Below are 7,390 nucleotides of genomic sequence, written 5' to 3'. Positions count from 1 at the left end.
AAAAAAAAAAAAAAAAAAAAAAATTAAACGATCGAACGAAGCATTTTACCGGTCTACGATATTTTTAATATCTTTACCAATGTCACAAACACCGATCGGTATCGAGCGAATTACTGATTTTGTTAAATCAAATGCTTTAATAATTTGATTAACTGAAAAGTACAGTGAAGTGAAATGAGTGAACCAGGTGTTACCTAACTCGATAGTATTTATACTGCTCGTTCGCGCGTCCTTAATTTTTTTCTCTTTCTCTTTCTCTCTCTTTTTTTAACTATCTATCTCGATGGTTAGGCTTGGTCGACGGAGAGCTAGATAAACGAGAAAAGGAAGGAAAAATGGACACAGGGACGAACGAAGTGAAAGACACAGAAGATGAATATGGCTATTGCTGGCAAGCGAGTTAGCAAGCAGAGTACTAGCGAGCTGCCGACCACTTACGAAGCTTCACTTCTTCTCTCCTCGTGAATAAGTTTCGAAGAGGAGGAGGAGGAAGAAGAAGAAGAAGAAGAAGAAGAAGAAGAAGAAGAAGAAGAAGAAGAAGAAGAAGAAGAAGAAGAAGAAGAACAGGGGAAGGAGGAGAAAGAGGAAAAGGAGGGAACGTCCTCCTTGGATGAGAGTGTATGTGTACGCGTATGCTCATATATGTGTGTGTGTCGAGGAAAGCGTACCGGCATTCCGATAGACTCCAATGCCGTACATCGTTCTCATTGACATAACGAGTAGGTGAGTATCATGGCACGCTTCTAGACTGGTTTCTATCGTGGTCGTACGGGTCAATAGTATCGATAGAAATCGACGAAGATATGCCACGAAAAGAAATGAAGAAAAATCTTTATATAAAGTCGATCGTTTTAATATTTCTAAATTAAAGATATCTATATGAAAATATATTAGGTATGATCTATTATTATTTATTTTGATATATTATCGGTTAAAATAAATAATAGTATATATTTATATAATATTCTTACTGTACGAATATTCGAGTCATTCAATATATACTAAAAAATGATTTTCGTATTTATATTATTTTTTAAAGAGAAACGAATGTTTAAATATTGAGATAGTCATAGTAAAAAATAGAGAAGAATGACGAAATAAAAGATGGCAATTATAAGATTAAAAAAGGAAGAAGAACGAAATGGAATAGAGATTCTCTAAGAATTAGAAATTATATTACTTCTTTTCTTTTTTTTTTTTTTTTCTATTATAAAATATGTCTCGAGAGATTATGCTTGAATTATTTTTTGTTAATTCACATTTATTCATACAAACGACGAATTAATTTCTTTCGTATTTTTTTTTTTTTTAAATTAAGAGGATCGTATACTCGAACGAAAATAAATATATATCTGCTTAACAACTGCAACACGCAACGACAGATAATCACGAGAATCTTTATTTCAACATAAGAGTTTATATCCAGATATAATTATTTTTGGTTCTCAAATATCGTTCGAAGATTATATCAGAGAAAAACGATTTTGGACCGAATTTATGATAATGGAAAAACTGTCTTGTCTTCCTTCGAGAAAGTTCATTCTAAGTAGTTTCATTGGCAGGTTCGTTGCGATCGTGCAAAAGGAATCATGAAAACTTTCGCTCTGCTCGTCGTAGACATAGATATGTTAGTATCTACCACTATGTATCTCCTCTCTCTCACGAATATAAGTACTTTCTACGTAGTTCCTCGTTGTCGACCATCCAAACATCTAATTTTATCCATTTACATTTTAGTCCTTTGAGAATATTTTAAAAAAAGAAAGAAATTCTAAACAGGAGAAATAGTTTTCCACGATGTACAAAAAAATATATATATAATATATATATATATATATATATATATATATATATATTCGTATACTAATCATATTCGTTATTGATTAAAATCGAAAATTTTGAATAAGAAAAGTTTGAATAACAAATAATAATTATCACGAGAAAAGTAAGTATATGTATTCAAAAATGAAATTCCAAATGTAGAGGACAATTGACATTATATTAAGATGGTTTTTATATAGATTTTTTATTATGTGTTAAATTCGTACGCAAGCTAATGTTGAATATTGTACCTTCGTGTTTATGACACTTACTATTACATGTTCAACCTTGTTCCCAATCAGACGAATTAATTGGTTATAATTGCTTATATAAACATAGTTTAGCTACCAGTTTCCTAAATCGTACATACATTCATTTTATTTTTTATATTATTTTATTTATACTATCTATTTTATTAACTTATATTATTTTTACTTTTACTCTTCTGTATCGTATTTTTCAGTTCTTTTTTTTTTCTTCTTTTTGTAAATATGTATAGTTTTAAGAAAGAGCGGATGTAGACTCAAGGCTAAATTATAATCGCAAATATATGAAATTTTCGAGTAGGAAAGTCGATGCTAATCGATGGTCTTCGATCGTTTGCACATACAGTGAAGAGGTTCGAAAGGAATGTCGAGAAAAAAGAGAGTGCAAACTTTACTGTTTCTTGGTAGAGAGCATCGACGGAAATCGATAGAAAACATTTTACTCGATTTTATCGATCCTCGTAGTCGATCCGTAAAGAATTCTCTTGTATTACGCGCAGGAAGTCGATGTTTTGCAATTCTCATGAACTTGCTCATAAATTTAAAAATGAGATATTTGAAACGGTTCTACATCTTTTAGAGACCATGAAATTTGTCATACGCGTAATAATAAGAGTTTCGATCGATTATTGCAATTTTCTTAAACGATATTTCTTCGAATTTTAATTAAATCGCTCGGATATATGATATCGTACACAATGATGAGCGATAAGAATAGAAATATTTGACAAGTAAAAAATACGAGCGAAGTTCGATTTAAAATCGTTTGATATCGTTAAAAGATATATACGAAATTAATAAAATAGATCGATTAGAACTCAAGGCAAGTGTAAAATATTTAAAAAGAAAAAAAGAAAAGATAAACGATAAAAAATGAAAAGGAGTTCTTTTACCAGATTGAGTTCGTTCGATTTCAACTCCCGAAAAAATTCTCGTCACTTTGGAAAAGTACCGTTGAGATACGCGAGTACGCACGCGCTCGTTCTTAATTCCCGCCCAAACCAGACGGAGATATGAACGCGCGCTGGATTCCTGCGGAGAAACCTTCGTGCCACAGGCATTCCGTAAGGAATTCATTCCTCGTGCCTCTTTCTTACTAAAACTAAATTTTTATAGAGAGAAGAAAAGAAGAAGAAAAAAAAAAAAAGAAAAAGAAAAAGAAATTACTATATAGAGTTATTCTTCGTTACGATGAATAAAAGTAAAAAATAATATTATACAAATCGCAGAAAAGATTTTACTACAAAAACATATTATATTAATATAATTTCAATTTGAATTTTATACGATTTTATTTTACGTATTATTACATATATTAATAATATATATTGTTTAATATGGATACGAGAATATAAACGATATAATAAGTTTAGTTAAATATATTATAATAACAATAATATGATATATATATATATATATACATATATAATGTAAAATAATAATATATAACAAAAATAAATTAAAATTTCTATGAAAAGTATACTGATTTAAGAATAAAGATTGAATAATGTTTATCGTTATTAACGAACTTGTCCAAGCAACAAAATTAGTAATAAGATAAATAGTAATATATAGAATAATAAAATGATTCAATAAAATAAAAAAGACAGAGACACTGAGGAATCTCTTTTCTTTTCCGTTTGAGGAAAATGAAGATTCTCGACTCATGAAAAATGTTTAAATACCTCCTCTATGGTCGTTGCGATATATCGAGATTCCTTGCGCGCCACGATACTTCGTTCGTGCCGAGATAGAACGGCCGCGATAAGAGTGCGGATGAAAGTGATCTCCGACGCTCCAGGAAATGTTGCAGAAATCGAGTGAGAGAGAGAGAGAGAGAGAGAGAGAGAGAGAGAGAGAGAGAGAGAGAGAGAGAGAGAGAGAGAAAATCGCAAGGAACGCGATAATAATAAAATCGAAAGGGACGCTAGATAATCGTTTCTCATAACTATAAATATTGCATTCTGTTTTCTGAGATATTATATTTACGTAAAACGGAAATGTAACCTTGCAATAGAGAAAGAGAACGAGAGAGAGAGAGATTGTAGTATGTATAAAAAAAAAGAATAAAAGTTTAACAATATAACGAATGGAAAATATGTATGTAAATATATATAACGAATGATATCGATCATCCGTAAATTATAATAATCAATTGTGATTGTTAACAAGTTCCTCGAAATATTCTTTACAGAATAAAAATGGATATATCTGAAGTATCGATTTATCGATCGAAGTTCTTCCATTCATTTCAATATTATTCAATTGGAATCATATAACGTGTGATCGTTAGTTAATTATTTCTAATATTTTTTTTTTGTAAGAAGAAAATTTTCATTTTAATCGATGACACGAGATAGAACTTATTTCTATATATATAGAGAGAAAGAATATTAGTTATAATTATTATTGAAAGAGAAAGAGAGAGTATAATCTGCACATTTTCCAACATTAAACGTAAACAAGTGTATCGCTATATAGATAAATAGTTTGTTCGTTCTTACCTTGTATAGGTCCACCTAGATTTATTTAGTCAATCGGGGTGATATATATATATATATAGAAGGAAGGCGGCGATACTTTGAAGAAAGAAGGAGGAAGAAAAAAAACAAAAAAGAAAAAACAGAACAGACGTCTCCTCCTTTCCCTTTCTAAAGTAAACGTCGAACGTCCCGACGACAACTCATGTCGTCACACGTTGAGAATCGAGCTGCCGCTTGGATACTGCCGCTTCGTATAAGTCCCTCGTAGTTCAGTGCGCGGCCATTTTGGTAACGCTCATGTATTTCTTTACGAATTAACTCGAGAAATAATATAACAATATATTTGGTGATTTCAACGTCGCAACGCTTAACGTAATATCGATTATCGATAATAATCGATAACAATGAATATTGGATCACGGAACTGGCGCGATCTTTCGAACGTAATCTTACGCACGTAATCGTGAACGAAAACGAGAAAGACAAAGATAAATAAAGGAGAAACAGAGAGGAGGAAGAGAGAGAGAGAAAAACAGAGAGGGAGAGAAAAAAAAGAGAGAGAAAAAGAGAGAGAAGATCACACGACGGGATCTCGTCTCAGACTGACTGCTTTTGCTGTGTCGGAGAACGAGAACTTTTCCCCTCCCCCATCTTCTCCTTCTACCTTCTTCTTCCCCTTCTTTTACTAACCACCTTCTTCTTCTTCTTCTTCTTCTTTTTCTTCTTCTTCTTTTTCTTCTTCTTCTTCTTCCTCCTCTTCTTTCACCTCCTTCTCTTCGCTCGCCTTTTCCTCCCTCTCCTTCTCCCTCTCTCTCTTTCTTTTTTTCCCCAACTCGTTAAAACGTACGTTCGCTGTACTCTGCCTATGCTTACCTGCCATAGCAGCTAAGCTTATCCCACCATTCTACTAACGAAAGAGAGACTCTCTCGCGTAAGTAAGTACATAGTCAGAGAGGCTCTCTCTCCCACCAACATAACACTCGACAAGTTATATACATATATACGTATAAACATACGTGCATATATATGTATATGTATATATGTATATATAATTCTGTTTCTCTTGCTCAGCGTTGAAAACAAGCGCAGAAGAAACGTGCCTGCCGATGTCAACATCCTCCTCCTTCTTAATCTCTTCATGACTAAGATATAAGTGTATGTGTATATATATATATATATATATATATATATATATATATATATATATATATGTATACATATACACTTATACAGATTATTGTTATCTAAATTATGGTGTCAAACGTGAGTGAAAATGTTTCTCATAAAAAGATTAGAAAAAAGGGAAAAGGGAAGAGAGGAAAAAAAATACATTGGCCACACTTTTGGAACAATGAACCGTACCCAACTGATCTTCCTCATTGTTGTCTTGTCGCAAAATTCACTTCTGTATCGTGATCCCATTCGTACTATGACAAAACACGGTTGGTTCCGTTTAAATCGTTCGTTGCGTGATGATCGTGGGAACGATAGGATGGTTACGAAGAGAAAGGCTGTTTTCTCATGTAAAAGTGAAATGAAATATTAACGTTTCGAAGTAACGCTTCCTTCGGTATTTTATTTTCTTTCTTTTCTTTTCGTTTCTTTCTTTTTGGTTTCCATTTTTTTTCCTTTTTTTCGGGAGTATTAGGAGATAGCAAAAAGTAATAAGTGAGAGAGAGAGAGAGAGAGAGAGAGAGAAAGAGAGATTGCCTCCTTAGTTGACCTTTAGCAGGTGTAAAGTGGTCGACATGAGAATATGTAAATTGAAGGTCGTATCGCAGATGGGACATCCTTGAAGCGTGACTTTCGATATATCTACTTACACACACACACACATATATATATAGAATATATAGAATATATATATATATATGTACATATACATATACATATATAATTCTATTATCTTCGATCAAGAAAAAAAAATGAAACCGATAAAAAATGTAATCTTTTCCTTTTTTCTTAATATAATTGCAATTTTTAATATAAGAGATAACAATGATAATTGATGATTACATGATTATAATGTAATATAATCTCTTTACTTTTTTATATTATTTTTTCTTTTTCCTTTTTTAATATATACGAGCCGTAATCAATAATCAATAATAATTATCATTCATATATTCGAATGATATTGGGAATAGACCGGAAAAAGAAAAAATTGAGACGACGATGACGATTATTAATGTTGGAATAAAAGGGTAGGATTATCTATCTCATCCTTTCTCTTAATGGATATTATTAAATATATAATTTTCTTAATGGATATTACTTATTAGAGTTCAAACGAAACCGAAATAGATGCATAAATATAAAAGGTGATAGTGATAATCAATGTTTCGCATGAAATATGATTTATGAATTGGTAGCTGACGTGTCTCTTGCTTTTTAATGAACCACCAACGCGTATCTTAGGCGGAGTTTGCGCCACACTTAATTGTGAATATGTACTCAATATCCTTGAACCGCGCGCAGTATGCGAACGCTATCGCTCGTAAAGATGTTACTTCATTCCCGAGGAAATTGCACTGTGCACAGAATAAAAAGGATGTTCGACTCGTCGATGAGAAGGTGTCACGTTGTTATCGACAATGCATCTTCGCCTCTGTAGTAAACGAACTATCGATGATGGGAGTGGCTTACTTTAAATCCTTGATTTATTCTCATACGTTATACGTTAATATTCTAATACGAAGCTTTTACTTTCGAAGATATATCATTATATAGATTTTTTTCTTTTTCTTTCTCTTTTCTTCGATCATTGCATACGATTTTTCTTTTTCTCTTTTTTCTCAAATCATTATAGTTCCTTTTTTT

General features: G+C 31.9%; 1 protein-coding gene across 2 annotated transcripts in view; it reads right to left on the bottom strand.

The window, feature by feature from the left end:
• The window catches only part of LOC122630123, a 24,576-nt gene extending 19,399 nt beyond the window's left edge, over window positions 1–5,177 (bottom strand). Inside the window, exon 1 of one of the 2 annotated variants that reach the window (XR_006327414.1) lies at window positions 4,592–5,177. The gene's annotated coding sequence lies outside the window, so the exon portion shown is untranslated. The remainder of the gene's footprint in view (window positions 1–4,591) is intronic. The other variant, XM_043814258.1, reaches the window with a different exon arrangement.
• Window positions 5,178–7,390: the final 2,213 nt, after the last annotated feature.

This window comes from Vespula pensylvanica, chromosome 6, assembly GCF_014466175.1.
Source record: "Vespula pensylvanica isolate Volc-1 chromosome 6, ASM1446617v1, whole genome shotgun sequence".
Lineage (NCBI taxonomy): Eukaryota > Metazoa > Arthropoda > Insecta > Hymenoptera > Vespidae > Vespula > Vespula pensylvanica.
The sequence above is the reverse complement of the archived record's forward strand: the minus strand, read 5'-3'. Positions and strand labels throughout refer to the sequence as shown.